At 35.9% G+C, this 17,959-nt stretch overlaps 1 protein-coding gene across 1 annotated transcript in view; it reads left to right on the top strand.

Annotated features, from left to right (window-relative positions):
- The first annotated feature begins 10,746 nt into the window (after positions 1-10,746).
- Positions 10,747-17,959, top strand: part of LOC108967888 (WD repeat and FYVE domain-containing protein 3) — a 41,858-nt gene continuing 34,645 nt past the window's right edge. Inside the window, exon 1 of the mRNA XM_018931546.1 lies at positions 10,747-10,922. The gene's annotated coding sequence lies outside the window, so the exon portion shown is untranslated. The remainder of the gene's footprint in view (positions 10,923-17,959) is intronic.

The raw sequence follows: 17,959 nt of genomic DNA, 5'->3' as shown, positions 1-17,959 counted from the left end.
ATCTCTAAAAAGCCACCCTGTATATGAGTGCATACTGTATGCAACAATATTCAACAATATTAGTACAACGGTGCATAAAGCCGTGTAACTGTAATGTACACATAAAGGTGCGAAGAACTGCAGTAGCGTGCCTCATAACCTCAATCGGCTGCCGATGATACAGTCATAAAGTCATGGGTGGAGCAAAGCGGCAACAGTTATTTAGTCATACAAAATTTTTGGACTGGTGATGGAGTATCATAATAATTTATTAAAACGCATAATTATTTTTATTATTTTATTACATTTTTTATAACAAAGTTTATTTAAATATAAACACACAAACACATGCAACCCAAATATTTGTAAACATTTGTATGACTGGTATTCAAAGATTGCCACTGTTCTCTCCAATTTGCATAAAATATACATTTGACTTTGTTTGAGTTTTTTTTATTTTAATTTAATATATTTTTCTATATTTTTTTTTTAACAAATAAGCAAGTGGTTTATATAAAAATATATGTTCTCATAGATTTAAGTCTTCGCTTTTTATTTTTGGCTAAATGCACCGCAAATGAGTCAATAAAAAGCTATACTTTTTTTTTCGAAATTATTTTTTGTGCGCTTCAATTGAAATTCGAATTCATTACAAATGTTTGCCGTTTGCTTATTTGCCGCGAATTTAAGCATTTCCTATGGAAATTAATACTAGCCAAATATATTGTATTACTTATGCATTTGTTTATTTATTTATTATGCAATCGATATCACTTGTGTAAAAATATGAACTTTACATACCTATGCCGTATTAAAGTTATAGAATCGATTTTTTTATTTATTTATTATGCAATTTGTTGCCGCTGAGGCATTGTTGTCCATAAATGAGTGTATTTGCTATTTTTGGTTAAACTGACTGTTGACAGTTTAATTTTACAAATTTCAGTTGTTGTTAAATAAAATAAAACAAATACAAATTTTTCAATTTAAATAACGACAAAAATATATTTTAATTATCAGTTTGCTGGTGAAATTTGATTTCAATGACTCAATGACAGCAATGACACTGAAGGTTCTCATTTTGTAATTCACACGAATGCAACTTTTTTAAGTTTTAGAATTCGTTATGTGTACTGATCAAATTTAACCCGGACTAACATAAAAAATACAATCGACCACAATACGTGCGGGATATAATAGATACCGAGAGCTGAGGAAAGAAGCGGTACGTGGTTGCAGACAAAGATGAGATAGAGGCTGAAATACGTGAGTATGAAGAGCTTAACAAGCGGCAACTAACGAAAGGTTTCAGCACTGGTTCCTGTAGAACCTCCTGAGGTGATCTAGGGACTGATGCCCAGAGCATACTGAGATAATGGAGGAAGACTTCTCTAGCCTGCTGAATGGCAGTGAAAGCATAACGCCAGGAGATGGCGGACCCGATTCCCCAAGCGATGACGATGAAGTAGAGGAGTTCATCATCTCCCAGCCGTTCGATACTAAGCGAGATTTCAGACAAAGCGACTCCCTATCGTGCGACTTCTTCAATCTACACCTGGAGAAAATAATTCAAGCTGCAGATCTGAATAGAGGAGGTACAATCTTCTACAAGAGTGTACAGCAGCTGACGTGCGCCGATGATATTGATAGCAATGGCCTCAACACCCGTGCCGTGAGTACTGCTTTCTCCAGGTTGGACAGAGAAGCAAAGCAAATGGGTCTGGTGGTGAACGAGGACAAGACGAAATAAGTCCTGTCATCAAACAAACAATCGTCGCACTCGCGACTAAGCTACCACGTCACTGTTCATAGTCAAAACTTCGAAGTTGTAAATAATTTCGTCTATATTGGAAGCAGCTTTAACAGCAAAAACAATGTAAGCTTCAAAATCCAACACAGAATATCAATTACCAAGTGATCCTCCTTCGGACTGAGTAAGCAATTGAAAAGTAAAGACCTATCTCGACGAACAAGGACCAAACTCTACAAGTAACTCATCATTTCCGTCCTAATAAATGGTGCTGAGGCATGAACGATGACAAAATTTGATGAGTCGGCGTTACGAGTTTTTGAGTGAAGGTTCTGCGGAAGTTTTATGGTTCTTTGCACATTGGCAATGGCGAATACAGCAGTCCATAGAACAATGAGCTGTACAGTAATTAAGAGACAGCGGCTACGCTGGCTAGGTCACGTCGTAAAATAGATGAAAACACTCTAGCTCTGAGAGTAAGACCTCTACTACGTTGTAATGACCAGGTAGATAAGGACCTGGCTACACTTGCAATCTCCAAACGACGAAAAGGAGGAGCGACTGACGCACTGTGGTAAACTCGGCTATGCGTAAGCGGTGTCGAATAAAGATGAAGCAGAAATAGAATATATAAGAAATACATCTCTTTGGTGGATCTGAAAGCTATATAGGTCTACCGGTTCAAATGTCCAAGGTATGCAAAGTCTCTGAGAAGGAAACAGTTAAGTTGTGATCAGACAAACCGTCATCGCTTATATCGATATTGAAGGTTATAATCAAAACTTTTTAAGATATAAATGATTGAGCTTTATGCTCTCCGAATCTATTTATTCAAATAAAGTTTTTGTTATTGTATATTTTATAAAGGTCTTTAAAAATGGTGCAAAAATTTAAGGCTCCCAAATATAACGCAGTTTTCTTTTTACAACAATTTTGACATAACAACAAATCTAATAGCCAGTTGTCATGCCGTGTGCCTTCAGATGAGGGTTCGGCAACCCAAATTAAAGTAAACAATCCACACAATTTAGCACCAAGTACGCAGCCTTCCGCACTCCGTTACTTTGAATGGGCTGTTGAAAGTTCTTTATGACGGCGCAACCACATTAAGTACTTGAATTATTAATACTCATACCACATTTCAATAATTTGTTTCTTGCTACGCTTTGTGGCGTTTCGCTGACACCGAAAATTAACCTCGATAAATCGACTACACCTCACAGTGGTCGGCATTTTGACACAGGTGCGCGGTTTTTTTCCATTTTTGTATACTTCTTTGCAACTTATCCTCAGCTTTCGGTAATTTAGGCACACGTTAATGATTTTGCACATTTTGTACCAGCACACGGCAGCCAGGATAACAGGTTGCCAGGTCAGGTGGAAAAGAAATTGAAGCAAAAACATTACACATCCTTGTCGGCCCGCTTAACATATGCCACATCAAAGGCTGCAGCATGAAGCGAGCGTAAACATATTTGTGGCAGCCGGCTGCTTGTGTCGAAAGGATATTAATCGCACTGGAGCGTTGCAAGACAGGATGTGGAGCAGCGCGTGTTGTCTGCCGGCGATTTAACCCCTACATATTTACACACCTACAAGTTCTTTAAGCGTATTTACCTTGCCGAGGCAAGAAAGCTGGTCGAACAGGTGGATAACCGACTCAGCTGTGGCTCTAAAACAGCTGACCAATATGTTTTATGCGTGTGGTTGCCACAAATCGCGTCACTTCCTCGAAGCTGTTGCTCAGTAGCATACAATGAAGCCAGCCAATGTAAACAACAAGATAATAAAATTGTATGATATCGAAAGCAGATAAAATTAAATGATTTTTAAATTGCCGGTAGCAGCTGAGCGGACGACAAGAGGATGTGCGTTTACGTCAATTGGTGATTTGAATGGTTGGTGCATCAGGTTTTAAGTTGCCTCTAAACAGGTGATACAATCTTTTTAATGGCTTTCGTGTGTGAAATTTGCCTTGAATTGTATTTATTAGAAGAAAAATACTAAATTATATATTAAGTTGTCAAAAAAGTCTTGCGGTATTTTCGCTAGTTGGCGCTGAGAGCGCGTAGTTCTAATTTCATTCGACGCATCGGGTCATGCTATACCTTTTTGGAAAGCTCATTTCACGCGCTAACAGGTGTTTGATTGATTGCCGTTTCTTTTAAGTCGTTCGTGAGTTATAGCGTCGCAAACATGGAGCAAAATAAAGAGAAAATACGGCATATTTTACAGTACTACTCAGTAAAGGCAAAAATGCATCTCAAACCGCCAATGAAATTTGTGCAGTTTATGGACCCGCCACAGTTTCCATTTCCACCGTACAACGATGGTTTCAACGTTTTCGTTCTGGTGTAGAGGTGGTCGAAGATGCACCACGCTCCGGAAGGCTTGTCGTCGAAAATTGCGATAAAATCGCTGAATTGGTCGAAAGAGACAACCTATTTCGATTTTTCGATCTAAAATTGTCCACACTTTTTCTTTTCTTCAAGAAGCTTTTTATCAGAACCGACGATATCGCATGATTTTAGCATATAACTGCCATACAAACTGATCGACCAGAATTACGTCTTTGTATGGGAAATTTTTATTTGTAAAGGTTATTATAGTTTTGGTCCAACCGAAGTAAATGTGTTCTTTTTTTCTCGGATTTTGAACTGCCGAAATTTCATAACATTTCATACAGTCGTTTTCATTTCAGTGGTCCCAAGAAAACTTCTTTAATGGCATCGACAACGCTTACGGGGTTATAGCTGAGTTGACAACAGCGCGCTAGTCGTTTTTCCTTTTTACAATGTGGCGCTAAATGGAGAAATTCCCAAAGCCAGGTCCTTCTCCACCTGATCTTTCCAACAGTGTAGAAGTCTTACTCTCTTAGTTGGAGTATTTTTATCCCTTCGCACTACATGATTTAGCTAACGTAACCACTGTCTTTTCATTAGCTGAACTATGTCAATATCGTCGTATATCTCTTACGGCTCTGCGTTCCCTCGACTGCGGTATTCGCCGTTGCCAATGCGCAATGGCATAAATCTTCCACAAAATCTTTCTCTCGAAAAGTCTTAACGCCGACTCGTCAAATGTCGTCATCGTCCATGTTTTTGTTCGTCGAGAGAGGACTTTATTTCTCAGTTGCATACTTAATCCGAAGTAGCAGTTGTTGGCAAGAGTTATTCTGCGTTGGGCTTCAAGACAGACATTGTTGTTGATGTTGATACTGGTTCCAAGATAGACAAAATTATCAACGGCATCGAAGTTAAGACAGTCAACAGTGGCGTGGGAGCTAATTTTTTTGCCAGCAATAGATTGAAGTAGCCACACGATAGGGAATCACCTTGCTCAACGTCGTTTTAGTTTTGCGTGGATACCAAATTAAGACATAGCAGATTTAAAATCAACGTCGATTCTCTTTTCTTGGGTCTTCCAAGATTTGGCGCATGGTGAATATCTGGTCAGTTGTTGTATTTTCGAGGCCTGAAGCCACACTGTAAGGTCCAATCAGTTTGTTGACGATAGGCTTTAATCTTTCATACAATAGCAAGAGTACAAGTCGGGCAAGAAGCCGTTCGGCGGTCTGTTGTTGTTGCAGTTTCTCGACGTCGATCCTTGCTTGTGGTTGTTAACTTGAGACACAGAGGCGGGTACATGCATATATTCGCTGCAACAAGATAGTGATCCCAGTCAATACTTGAGACGTGTCTTCCGGAGACGTGTCTTCCGTCTATCACAACATGATCGATCTGGTTGGTGGCTTTTTCATCCGGAGACAGTCAGACAGCTTGGTGAATTTTCCCAAACTGGAATCTAGTACTACAGATAACCATATTTCGGGCCCCGGCGAAGTCGATCAGCCTCAACCCATTTGGTGACCCCGGCATGTTTGCGAATTTATCTTCATTACTCTAACAGTTATACTTTTGTACTTATATAATTAGAATAATTGCTAGAGAAGTGAGTAAGGACTACCAAATGTTACATACATATGTACCAAATTTGAGAATTTAGTGTATACATACGTGTCGCATGTATAATTATTATCTTAATATAAAAATACGCACATGTAAATATTGGTTCGTATATGTATATGTGAATACATATGAACACAAGTATATACATACATACATACAGTCTAATTTTCACATTGGAGTGCAGTAGTTTCATCTTTCGTACTAATGAACCCATACGCGCATACATACATATGTGAATATATATTCGTGTCTTCGTATTACTAATTAATTCATGCTTGTTAGTCGCTCAATTATGCATGAGCTTCTTTCGGCCACATTACCGACCGCAAAATATTCATTCGAATTGTCACGCATTATCTCAACATTTGCAAGCCTACATAATTACACTGTTATTATTCACTCGGTGCAACAGCAATAACACAAGAACGCTTGGAAATACACTTAATTAAAGACCGTAGCAAAACTGGCCGGATTCGCAGAGCACAAATTGAAGGTGAGAAATTTAATTCACGGCCAATATGAATTGCAATATGTTCCGTAATAATAATAATAAATACATCGAAATATTATTAGAAAGGTAGAGGGAGAAATATACATATGTATATGTATATTACATATGTATATTTGTTTAGACACACTAGAGGATTCTAATGAAACTATTATAACTTAGGAAGTTAGTAGAAACTCGAGCAGTGGGTGAGCACATAATAAGCTGACTAAATCGAACGCGAAGAAAATATTCCCCGTCCGTCGACAAAGCTATTTGTTTTCAGAAGAGCAAGGCCTGTACCTAATATACAAGTTTATCAATTTCTTGCTGACTTTATATCAAATTGTAAGGTATCGTGATGGAACTTCTTCTTCTTTTTTACTGGTATGAATAAGCTTGCGCTATTATGCCGAGTTAACAACAACGCGCCAGTCGTTTCTTCTTTTCACTGTTAGGCGTCAATTGTCTCCAAGTGTAGCCAAGTCCTTCTCCACCTTATCTCCCCAACGGAATGGAGCGCTTTCTCATATCTTCCTTTCCTTCCACCTGCGGATACAGAATGGAATATCTTCAAATATTATCCATCCGGACAACATGACCTACCCAGCGCAGCCGCTGTCTCTTGATTCGCTGAACTATATTAAAATCGCCATATATCTAATACAGCTCATCGTTCCACCGTTCACCGACTACAGTATTCACCGTTGCCAATACGCAAAGGGACATAAATTCTCTGCAAAACTTTTCTCTCGGAGACCTCGAAGTCCGACTAATCAGATATTGTCAATGTGCATGTCTCCGCACCACAGATTTGTAGAGTTTGGTAATTGTTTGTCGAGAGAGACACTTTACTTTGCAATTGCCCCCTCAGTCCAAAGTAGCACCGGTTAGCAATAATGATTCTGCATTGGATTTCAAAGCTGGTTTTGCTGCTGGTGTTAATAGTGATTCCAAGATAGACAAAATTATTCGTGAATGCGATGAGTGTTTGTTTGATGACAAGAGATATCTCGTCTTGCTCTCGTTCACACCCAGACCCATGCGCTTTACTTCTTGGTCCGGTCTGAAGAAAGCAGAGCTGACGGCGCGGTTTTTGAGATCAATGATATCAATATCATCGGCGTGCGCCAGCAGCTGTGCACGGAGTGTAGTTACGCTCCTGGGTAAGCAGTTACAATTGTAAGGCTATACACAATTCCTACACTTGCGGCCTCGTCGCACGTCTTTTAAAAACAACCCTTGTTCAAGATACGGCGGCAACCCCGTGTGGAGCCTGAATCCACGACTAAACGAGAGAAATCTTCAGCGGAGCCACTTCGACATATTCGGTTTAAGTTAACGCTGAAGTCTATTTGCAGCGTCCATGAATTTTTCCTGATATCCTACGTACATGTATATATAATGATTATTAGCCAACTTTATGCTGAATGTTTTGGTCAGTGCCTGAAACATATTCTTAAAACAGCGTGTACTGCCAAACGCTAATCCCATGAGTACAAACCCCTTCCAAGCCGTAATGTTTCTGATTTAGTTATTTCCGATGCATATACAATCTGTAATCTTTTAATAAAATTAATTGCACAAATTTTTCGTTGTTATTAATCGGAGAAATTTTTTGAATTGCACCTAAAGCCTATAAGCGGGCGGAATTTTTTATCACATTTTCAGTTAGAATAAGGAAAAAATATAGCTTCAAAATCAACCATAAAATGCTTACAACACTATAATCTTATTTATGTACATACATATGTGAGCACACATGTCATTTCTGCATTAAGTAAACTTATAACTTTCCTTTATAAAATTATAAATATATACCCAACATATAATATAATATTATATTATATACCCAACATATGTACATACCTATAACGGCATATTCCACTTGACACTAATCCGCACACACACTATCACATTACTTTGATATCAAGGATCACGGTCACAGACTCATAATATCACTTCTTAGGCAAGTGACGCTGGAACTCACATTTTTTTTTGCTGTGCTCGTACTACCAACCAACTTGTACGCAAGCACGTTTAAGCGTTGTCATTTGTCGCAGCAGGTTAATAGCTTCCAATGGCGTTTCGAAGACAAAACTTGCACGCACACAAATAAAAACATATTTGCAAATATATATTTTTCTCACTGATTAACTGTAAATGTCAGCGCGAAATCATTTTTCTTGCTTTGATATTGAATTTCTGCCCATTATCAGGTTGGTGCGGGTGCAGCGTCCCATCGTGATGACTTGCATTTTGGCTAAATATTCACATATTACTCACTACACTTTCACATAAACGCAAATTTATAATTTTCACAAATATTTTTCTTTATTTATACTAGCACTTTACACATATTTTCAATTTAACACTTGATTTAACGATAATTTGCTTACTTTTCTTCCCAAACGCAAATTTTTTCACTTTACAGCTACTTTGTGCACGAACCGGTACTGACAGTTTGTGTGGCGCTGTAAACAAACGAGCGTAGTGGCGCTGTTGTGGCCACGTTCCTGCGTTTAGCATAGGCACAAACCTTTTGGTTTCAAATAAGTAGAAGATTTTCTGAGCTGTTTAAAATTTAGCGCTGATTATTAGGGTGGTTGAATCGGAAAACCTATTATCGCTAGCTAATACAATTTTATTCAATAAATTTTGTTGTTACAAAAAAGGTATGTATACAATTCTAATTATTTGAAAGATTAGCTCAATCTAGGGCCGTAAAAAAGAAAATATTGAAAATTTGATTTCTGAAAATTAGATTTCAGGATTTATTTTTAAGAAATTTTGATAATCGAATTTTTTATCTAAGGAGATAAATCTGGATTTATTTTATTCGCCTCTAATTACAAAAAATAATTAATACCATATACATTTTGTGAAAAAGTAGTGGGGTTTCGGGTTTTGAATTAATGTTTTATTACATTATTAAATTATACAGGACCTATAGAATATTGTCCTAAATTTTCGAACTGATTCGAATAATAGCTTCGGAGATACAGCCTTGAGAACTTGTGCGCTCAAGTCTTACTGGGTTAATTGCGCCGTGTTTTAACGCCTTATTCTCGACATTGTGTTTTTGAAGCCGGTTGACAAGATTGTTCTGAACTACTCAACCGATATTCATAAAATATTCCCCAGGTCTTGGAGATAAAATTCTTAAAGGCTTGGACGAAGGCATTTTTTACGATTACAACTATTTGAAAAAATATTTTCAAAACTTACTGATTTTTCTTTTTTTTTKTTTTTTGTGTGTAAAAATGTCTACCAAAAATTTAATTTTCGTTTTTCCCTTCGTCCAAGCTCTTAGATAAAGTTTCAACCCTCACATGTATTATTTACTCTAGATGATCCTGTAAGGAGTTATTCTATCAACGTGGACGCATCTTTTTCCCGAAGGATCAGCGGAAGTGGCGTAGCAATAGCCGTGCTTAAAAAAAATTTTCAATAAAATTTCAGAATTTCTTTGTTAGTAGTGTAAGTTTGCAACAATAAAAAGTTCTAATAGAATATTTAATTTTTATATGAGAAATAAATTTTTAATATTTAAATTAAATATTCAAAAATATTCCCCCTGAAGATTGTTAATTTCAAATTTTAATTTTCAAAGCTATAGCGGTTTAATGTCGTGGCATTTTGGCCGGTTTGAGCCTAAAGTAAAAAATCAAACTTTTTTTCTCCAAACTACTTACAATATCTCAAGTCCTAATCAGTAGATTTCTCTAAAAGTTGACATGAATAATCTTTACAGCTTTAAAAACGCATATCTCTATGAAATCTCATTTAATTTTTTTATAAATATTAAAGTGTCTTAAAAAAATGTTAAAATAAAAAAAAACACGTTAATTACTTTTTTATTTATCAACATTTTTTCATGATTCTGGCAGGGACGATAACCATTCGCGTATATTTTAAGAATAAATTGGGTATTAGTGTTTCAGACGGTCAAAACATGAGAAATCGTGTCCACCAATGAAAACACGTATCTCATTCACCCAGCTATTTCTTCGACAGATGTCATCAAAAAATTCCTAAAAACTTTGTTTATACACTCCACGATTTACATCCCGTTATGTGAAAAAGTTCTATTGGAGAAAAAAGATTTCAATGGAAAAAAATGTCGAAAAAACTGCCCAGATTACCCTACTTATTTTACCTTAAAATAATATACTCTATACTAACGCAATATTTTATATTTTATTTATTTGACTTTTTTAAATATAAATTTTAATTTTTCCGTTTTTTTTATATTATTAATATAGCTAAATAATTATTTCTAACACAAAAAAACACATCATTAATTTCTGAAATCCAAAAAATTTTACGCATCAGGCAGCACCAATTTCCTCCGACATTGCTCTTATTTTGCTCGTAAAACGTAAACAAAGAAGAAAACAATAAAACGGATTTACACGCTAAAGCAGCGCCACAAAGGGCGAGCAAAGGTAAAAAAACAAAACAGCTGACAGACGTCATCAGCGCACTGACAGCGCCACCAACAAACGTCAAACGAAATGGAAGCGAGAAGAATTCATTATTCGCTTTTTCGTTGACGCACTTGGACGTATATTCTGCGTCGTCGCGCTAGTTTACACAAAAGGTGAAGAAAAAATGTGAAAAGTATTTGCAAAGAAGAAAAAATTCACAAAATGTTTTCAGAAAATATAATACAAGTATTTAAGCAAATATAATTTCCAGCTGCGCATTGTTACAGTGATTCGATTAGCAGTTGAAAGTGAGTAAAATTACAGTGCAAAAAGGGGGTGTGTGTATGTGATATGTGGCGATGTGCTGTGAAAATTTTCACCTCCTTTGTTTGGTTGGCCGGATGGCAGGAAGCAAATTTTGTGTATTTCTTATAATATTGAGTGGCGATTTGCAACGACCCGTGAAAATTAAGACCACAATTGGTGTTTGGAAGTGTGGCTTTCCGCTAAAGGCTTGAATTTTCGTTTAGTGGAAGTCGAATGTTTTACAGTTACGCGGATGGTGTCAAACGGAAGCAGTCGTGCTCACACCAATTTTGCTGGTGTCGCAAGAAAAATCGATAAACGGCTCAGAAGTAAAGAAAAAATAACAACAACAACACCAACAAGTAAAAACAAAACAAAGCAAAAACGCTCATGAGAAATACGTAAGCAAAAGAAAATACGATGATAATCGTGCGAACGTGCGTACAATGACAAAACAACGCTGACGGGAAGATGTTGAGTGCCTGTGTGTGTGTGTATGTGTTGAAGAAAAGGAAATGGAAGCATGTACCTGCTGAAACAGTTGTAAATCAAAATAAAAATGTGAATGAGTGCACAGAAAAGTATGCAAATATGCTGGAGGGATGAAGTGTTAGCGTCGATTTGTTGATTATATGAGATCTATGTATATATGTATATTATAGAGTATACATATGTATGCACATATATACTTACTAAAGCTGTAAGAGCCATTTGGTTTAAATTGTATTCTTTTTCTACCACAAAACCAACAAAGCGCGCCAGCAGTGCTCGAGTTTCCTGCATCAGGATATTAGAAATGTAGCAAATAAAGTGTTACAACTGCAATAATGTCATTGTAAAAATAACAAAAACAACAAAAGTATTGAAAATGGGTAAAAGATATGAAATGTAGTGAAAACGTCACGACACACATTGTTTAGTGGGTGGCACAGGGACAATGATAAAGAAGCTGTGTATCTGTCTATATTATAGACACACAGAAGAGAATTGATAAGCTACTTTTGTTTACACACACGTACATATATGTATATTGTCATGCATATGTACATATGTATGTATGCTTATGAATAAGTGCGACTTCTTGCCATAATTTCGTTTGGCTGCTTATGCTTACGTTTACACTTAAACCCCTTTTGCGTCGTAATTTCACACTTCATGATTTATTGTTTCCACTTGAGCTGCTGCTGAATGCTGCTGCCGATAACAAGCTGCAAGTACTTACATACATATATCAATTTCACTGATTTTAGCTGAGGTAAATGGCAACATTTTTCATGATAAGTCAGTGAGAGAAGATTGTATTATAGAAATAAATTTTAATAAAAATAAGTGAAATATATTAATATTATACATATGTAAAAAAGTATTAAATACTGAAAAGGTGTACATTACTTAGATCCAAACGATTCCATGTGCTGCTATAACTGAGTTTGCGTTTATATAAATGTGAAAAATATTGTTTAATTAAGCAGTGACGGGAATATTGCAACAGATGGGGCTTAATTGAGCCCTTGTCCGAAAGACAAAGAATACAGAAAGCTTCAGATATAATAATATGAGCCAAAAATAGTAAGAACCTGTTCATAATATTCAAAAGCTTAATTTTTTTTTTTTTCAAAAACTATGTCTTCCCCTCTTAGTAATTCTCCTTGGCCTCAATAAACTTCTGCCAACGTTTTTCAAATTATCGAAACAATTGTTAAAGTAAATTTCCGGAATATACTTCAATGTGCTTAGTGATTCAAGTTTAATGCCATCAATTGCCTCAAAATGGCTGCCACGGAGCGGTCGTTTCAGTTTGCTGATAGAACTCACAAGGAATCTATGCAATGTGTAAGGTATGGAAAGTTGTCGGCCCATATTTCTGGCCTCCTTTTACAAATAGCTTCGCACAAACGATGATTGTTGACAGTTTGGCCGATCGGAAGGATTGCGGAGTGCGCCACACCTAGATAATCGGAGGAAACTGTCAGCAAAACCTTGATTTCTGAACTGCTTTGACGTGTTTTTTTCGGTTTCGGCTTACCTTTGTCACTATATTCGGCCGATTAATCGTCTATTTCCGGGCCATGAGCATAGATCCAAGGCTCATCGCCAGTAATAATACGTTTGATGGCATCCTGGTAGTCGGAAAGCATTGTTTCACAGCCGCTAACACGACGCTGTTTTTCAAAAAAATGTAATGATTTTAGACTCAGGCTTTTACTTTTCATAGGCCCAAAAGGTCTTTCCTAATGGTTTTCACTAATCCTTCCGATATTCCAACGATGCCAGTGAGATCTCTGTTTGTTAATTCTCAAAGGCCAATTCCTTTATTGAGTTGATCAGTAATTGATGTTGTTGGCCGTCCCTGACCTGATTTGTTGTTAACGCGTTCTCGACCATATTGGAATAATTTGTACCAACCAAAAACATTTGGTCGTGACAAATAATGATCAGTAAAGGCCTTTCTGAACGTTTCATCATCAGAAGTTGGATTCCACACCGAAAATTTAATGAAACTTCTTTATTGAATAATTTCTATGTACACTTTAGAAAGACAAGTCTATACTACACTAAACACTATTTCAATATGACATTTGGCATAGATGTGTCTGAGCGTCATATCAACCTAGAAAAAGGAATATTTCGTCGTATGGGTTTTCGCCTGCAATTTAAATTAATTCTATTTTTTGATCACAGTTGTGTTCATGTGCTAATTCTTTCTTCTTTTTTTTCTATCCGTATTTAATACTATTTTTCTACTCTCAAATATCCCGCTCTCCGTTTCCTTTACTTTTACCGCCGCCCGAATTAATTTTTTTAATCAAATCATATCCGACTAATCGCTTATAAAACCCAAAACACAATTAAGCCATTAAAAGTAATTTGCTGCCGACACTAATGGCCATAACTAATAACATTTGACCTTGGATTGAATTTGCTTACAGTTTTGCTTTGAGGAAGTATGCAAAGGGGCTGAAGTGAATGTGTGAATATGCTATATACTATATAGGGATATGTATTTATAAGTGTAATATATATGTATGTACATATGTATACAGGAAAAGACATATTAATATCAAGCGCTATGTACATACTTATGTATACTTGTACGTACAATATAGTATATGTACCTATACTGTACCTATCTCATTGACATACTTCATAAGACCACCGAACAAGATATACTACATACTAAAAGGCTAGCAAGCATATTAACTTTCGACAAATAAACAAGTTTAAACAGACTAAACCGTTAGCAGATTAGTTTTAGCTTCCACTACAAAAAACATGCATATCTCTCTTGTAGATATTTGTATGTACATATGTTTGTATATAAACTAAGTCTTTTGGTAGGCATGTTCCCATTACACCTTTCATTCTTCACTCAAGAATCGCATGCAGACACACACACACACACACATACAGACTCAGCCTCACTTCGACTTCTACTTGCCGGTCATTAGTTTGACCCAAATTTGCTTAGCAGCCAGCCGAAAGCAAGTAAAAATGCGGCGTTGTTGGAAATTATCAGCTTGATGGCATTGGCACAAGCTCGCCACTGTTCAGCAATTCATTGAAGCGATGCTGCATGAAATGTTATACATGTGAATAAGCTTAACGGCACAAGTGAATAATATATGCTAGCGATATAATTTATACCGTGAATAGGGCATATTAAGTTTTCCACGAAGTTTAAAAAACTCGAAAGTAAAGATTGGAAACTACTCCCTCGGTTTGTGAGATACTGAGCTGAAAATTTGCACACGTTCGTTTCTCTTCAAGCAACTGCTCACTTTTCGGAATCGCCGTTATCGGACCACTAAAGCGTATAGCTGTCATACAAGCTCACAGATCCAAATTAAGCCCTTGTATGGAAAACTTTCTCTTATGATGAGATATCTTCACGAAATTTGACATAACTAATAATTCAGAGCAAAGTTATAATATTCGAGCGAATTGTTCAGATCGGACCATTATTGCATATAGCCGTCATACCAACTGGACGTTCGGAGTCAAGTGCTTGTATGGAAAACTCTTTTATTTAACGAAATATCTTCACGAAATTTAGCGTAGCATATTGGTTGTTGTTGTTGTTGTTGTTGTAACGGAACGGGAAGAATTCGGCCGAGTTGACAGTCCTTGGCCGGATAAAAATCCGGGTCCGTTCCGGTTTTCGTAGACCCGACTGTCGTGGGAACGGCGCAGCATATTGGCAAAGGTAACGGTAACATATCCGAATATATTGTTTAGATCAGACCGCTGTATACTGTAGCTGTCATACAAACTGATTTATTTATTTATTTATTTTTTTTTTTGATCAGATATTTTTACGAAGTTTGGCAGTTATTATTATCCAATACAACAGTACAATCTTCGTATAAATGGTTCAAATCGGATCATTATAACTTATAGCTGTCATACAAATTGTTCGATAAAACTCAAGTTCTTGTATCGAAACTGTTTGATTTAATCCGATATCTTCACGAAATTTGGCAGAGATTATTATCCAAGAGAACGGTATAATCTCAAAAAAAAAAAAAAAAAAAAAAAAAAAAAAAAAAAAAAAAAAAAAAAAAAAAAAAAAAAAAAAAAAAAAAAAAAAAAAAAAAATGATTCAGATCGGATCACTATATCATACCTACATATATGTATGTAGATGTCATACAAATTGTTCGATAAAAATCAAGTTCTTGTACGAAAAATATTTCATATGTAAAGGGTATTATCGTTTTTTCTTGTTTTTTTTTTAATTTTTTTATATTTTTTGTTGCAAACTACTTTTTTTCTAGCGCACTGATGGCTGGTACAGCACACTTCAGACGACTGTTGTAAGTGGATTAATTTTGATTTTAACTAATCCACTTCTGTCGGTAGCAAATCAAGTCGGCAATTTGTGTCATCATTCAAGCGGACAGCTGGTGCCTTTATTCATTCATGAAATGCTGATTTGAAGAAGGAAACTCATTTTGTGGCATGCGATTTTTTTTGTTATTTAAGTAACTTAGTGGCACACAAAGATACATGTATTGTGTAGTATGTAGATACATAATTATATGCCTGTGCTTAACCGCCTATTTTCCCCATCACATTTCAACAGCTGTATGTTTTCAATGTTGCTCGCTGTTTTCGCGCACAGCACAGTGACCTTTTTTTGTTTAAAATTTTACTTCTTTGCTGTCTTGTTTGTTCGCGCTTGACGCGTTGCGGTGTCATTGCCGCCACATGGCTTTTTATCACTTAGTTACATTCGTGTTTTTCTGCCCAATTTTCGCAACTTTCTTGTTGTTGTGCTTGCGAAAAATACTTGTGAAACTTTGTGCGTGCATAAAAAGCGGAAATTGCGATAAACAAAAATATATAACATAGTATGTTTGTATGTGTTATGTGTGCTAGTAGAAATCATTGGAAAATTTTGTGCAAGAATTCACACTCGAAATGTATATGTCAACACGTTTTAAGTATTTGTATAGAGCATATGTACATATGTATGTATGTCTGCATATGTATTAACATAGTATATTATTTTTTATATAATATGGTTATTTACTTTAGTAAATGCGTTGATAGTGTAGATCCTTGAATGAAATTGAAGGGAATTGAAATTGAGGTCTGATTTAAACAAAAAAAAAGTCAATGCTTTTGACATGGAAAAATACTTGTCGTATGTGAAAAGAATAAACAAAATATGAAATTAAAATAAATAAATATATACGTAAATAAAAAATTTGGTTCACAAAGACAAGTGTGTGAATTTTTGTCGCACACTTTGTATGTCAGCTATACGCTATAGTAGGCCGATCTGAGCAATTTGCTCGGATATTGTGTCGTTCTAAATTTCGTAAAAATATCTTCAAAAATGAAAAAATTTCCATAAAAAGACTGGATTTTGATCGATCAGTTTGTATGCCAGCTATATGCTAAAGTGATTCGATCTGATCAATTTCTTCTGAGATTGTTGCATTGCCTTCGACAATAATTTATGCCAAATTTCGTGAAGATATCTCCTCAAATAAAAAAAAAAAAGTTTTCCACACAATGACTGAATTTTTAATCGATCATTATGTATGACAGCTACATGCTATAGTACGCCGATCTGAACAATTTACTCGAAGATTGTACAGTTATCTTAGAAAATTATCTATGCTAAATTTCATGTGAATATCTACCCAAACAAAAAAGCTCTCCATACAAAAACTGGATTTCGATCGAAAACTTTGCATGGCAGCTATATACTACAGTAGCCGTTATCGTAGAAAGTATTCCCCGCCGAACTTGGTGAAAGTATCTACTCAAATAAAAAAGTTGTCCATATAAGGACTTGATTTTACACATTCAGTTTTTATGGCACCTATATGGTATAGAGGCCCGATATGCACAATTTCTTTTGAGATTGTTGTCTTGCCTTGAACAATAGGTTAGGAATATTTCAGAGCACTGTTTCCTGTGTACCTCAGTATAAAGTTATCTGCTAACGGTAAATAAAGGTCAAAAACTGCTTTGTGCAATTCCCAATAATATAAAATCTTACTCGATTATCCGCTTTTATATTGGGAATCCCTTTATACTTTCCATAAATAGTATTTCACAAGACAAACACAAACAACGGTAAAAGAATGCTGTGGCAACGCTAATGACTAATAATAAAACAAAATGTGAAAACAAATGTTAATTGAAAGTAAAAACCAAACCACAACAACAATAAAGTTGAAAACAACAATGTAGACTATAAAGTTTTGCTTGAACACAAAGGAACAATAATAAAAGCCATATCGGAAATTGCTAACAGACATCTCGATTGTAGGTAAATACATATTTACATACTTACACACACATATTGAGGCAATAAAACAACAATTGAGCGATAGATAAATAATATTGTAAATAGCAAAGCGATGTGCTGTAGCTACAAATTTATTTTTGGCTTTCAGACTTTGTCGCCGGGAATGTAGGTGCCTAGGTGCATAAGCATGTATGTATAGTATTATATATGGGTGGGAGGTAGAGCAAAGTAATTTTGCTAAATAAGGAGCTGAGATGATGAATGCAAACGAGA

This window comes from Bactrocera latifrons, unplaced genomic scaffold (genome assembly GCF_001853355.1).
Source record: "Bactrocera latifrons isolate USDA-ARS-PBARC rearing strain unplaced genomic scaffold, ASM185335v1 scaffold_2, whole genome shotgun sequence".
In the NCBI taxonomy this organism is placed as follows: Eukaryota; Metazoa; Arthropoda; class Insecta; order Diptera; family Tephritidae; genus Bactrocera; species Bactrocera latifrons.
Note: the sequence above shows the minus strand (reverse complement) of the source record. Positions and strands in the feature narration are given on the sequence as shown.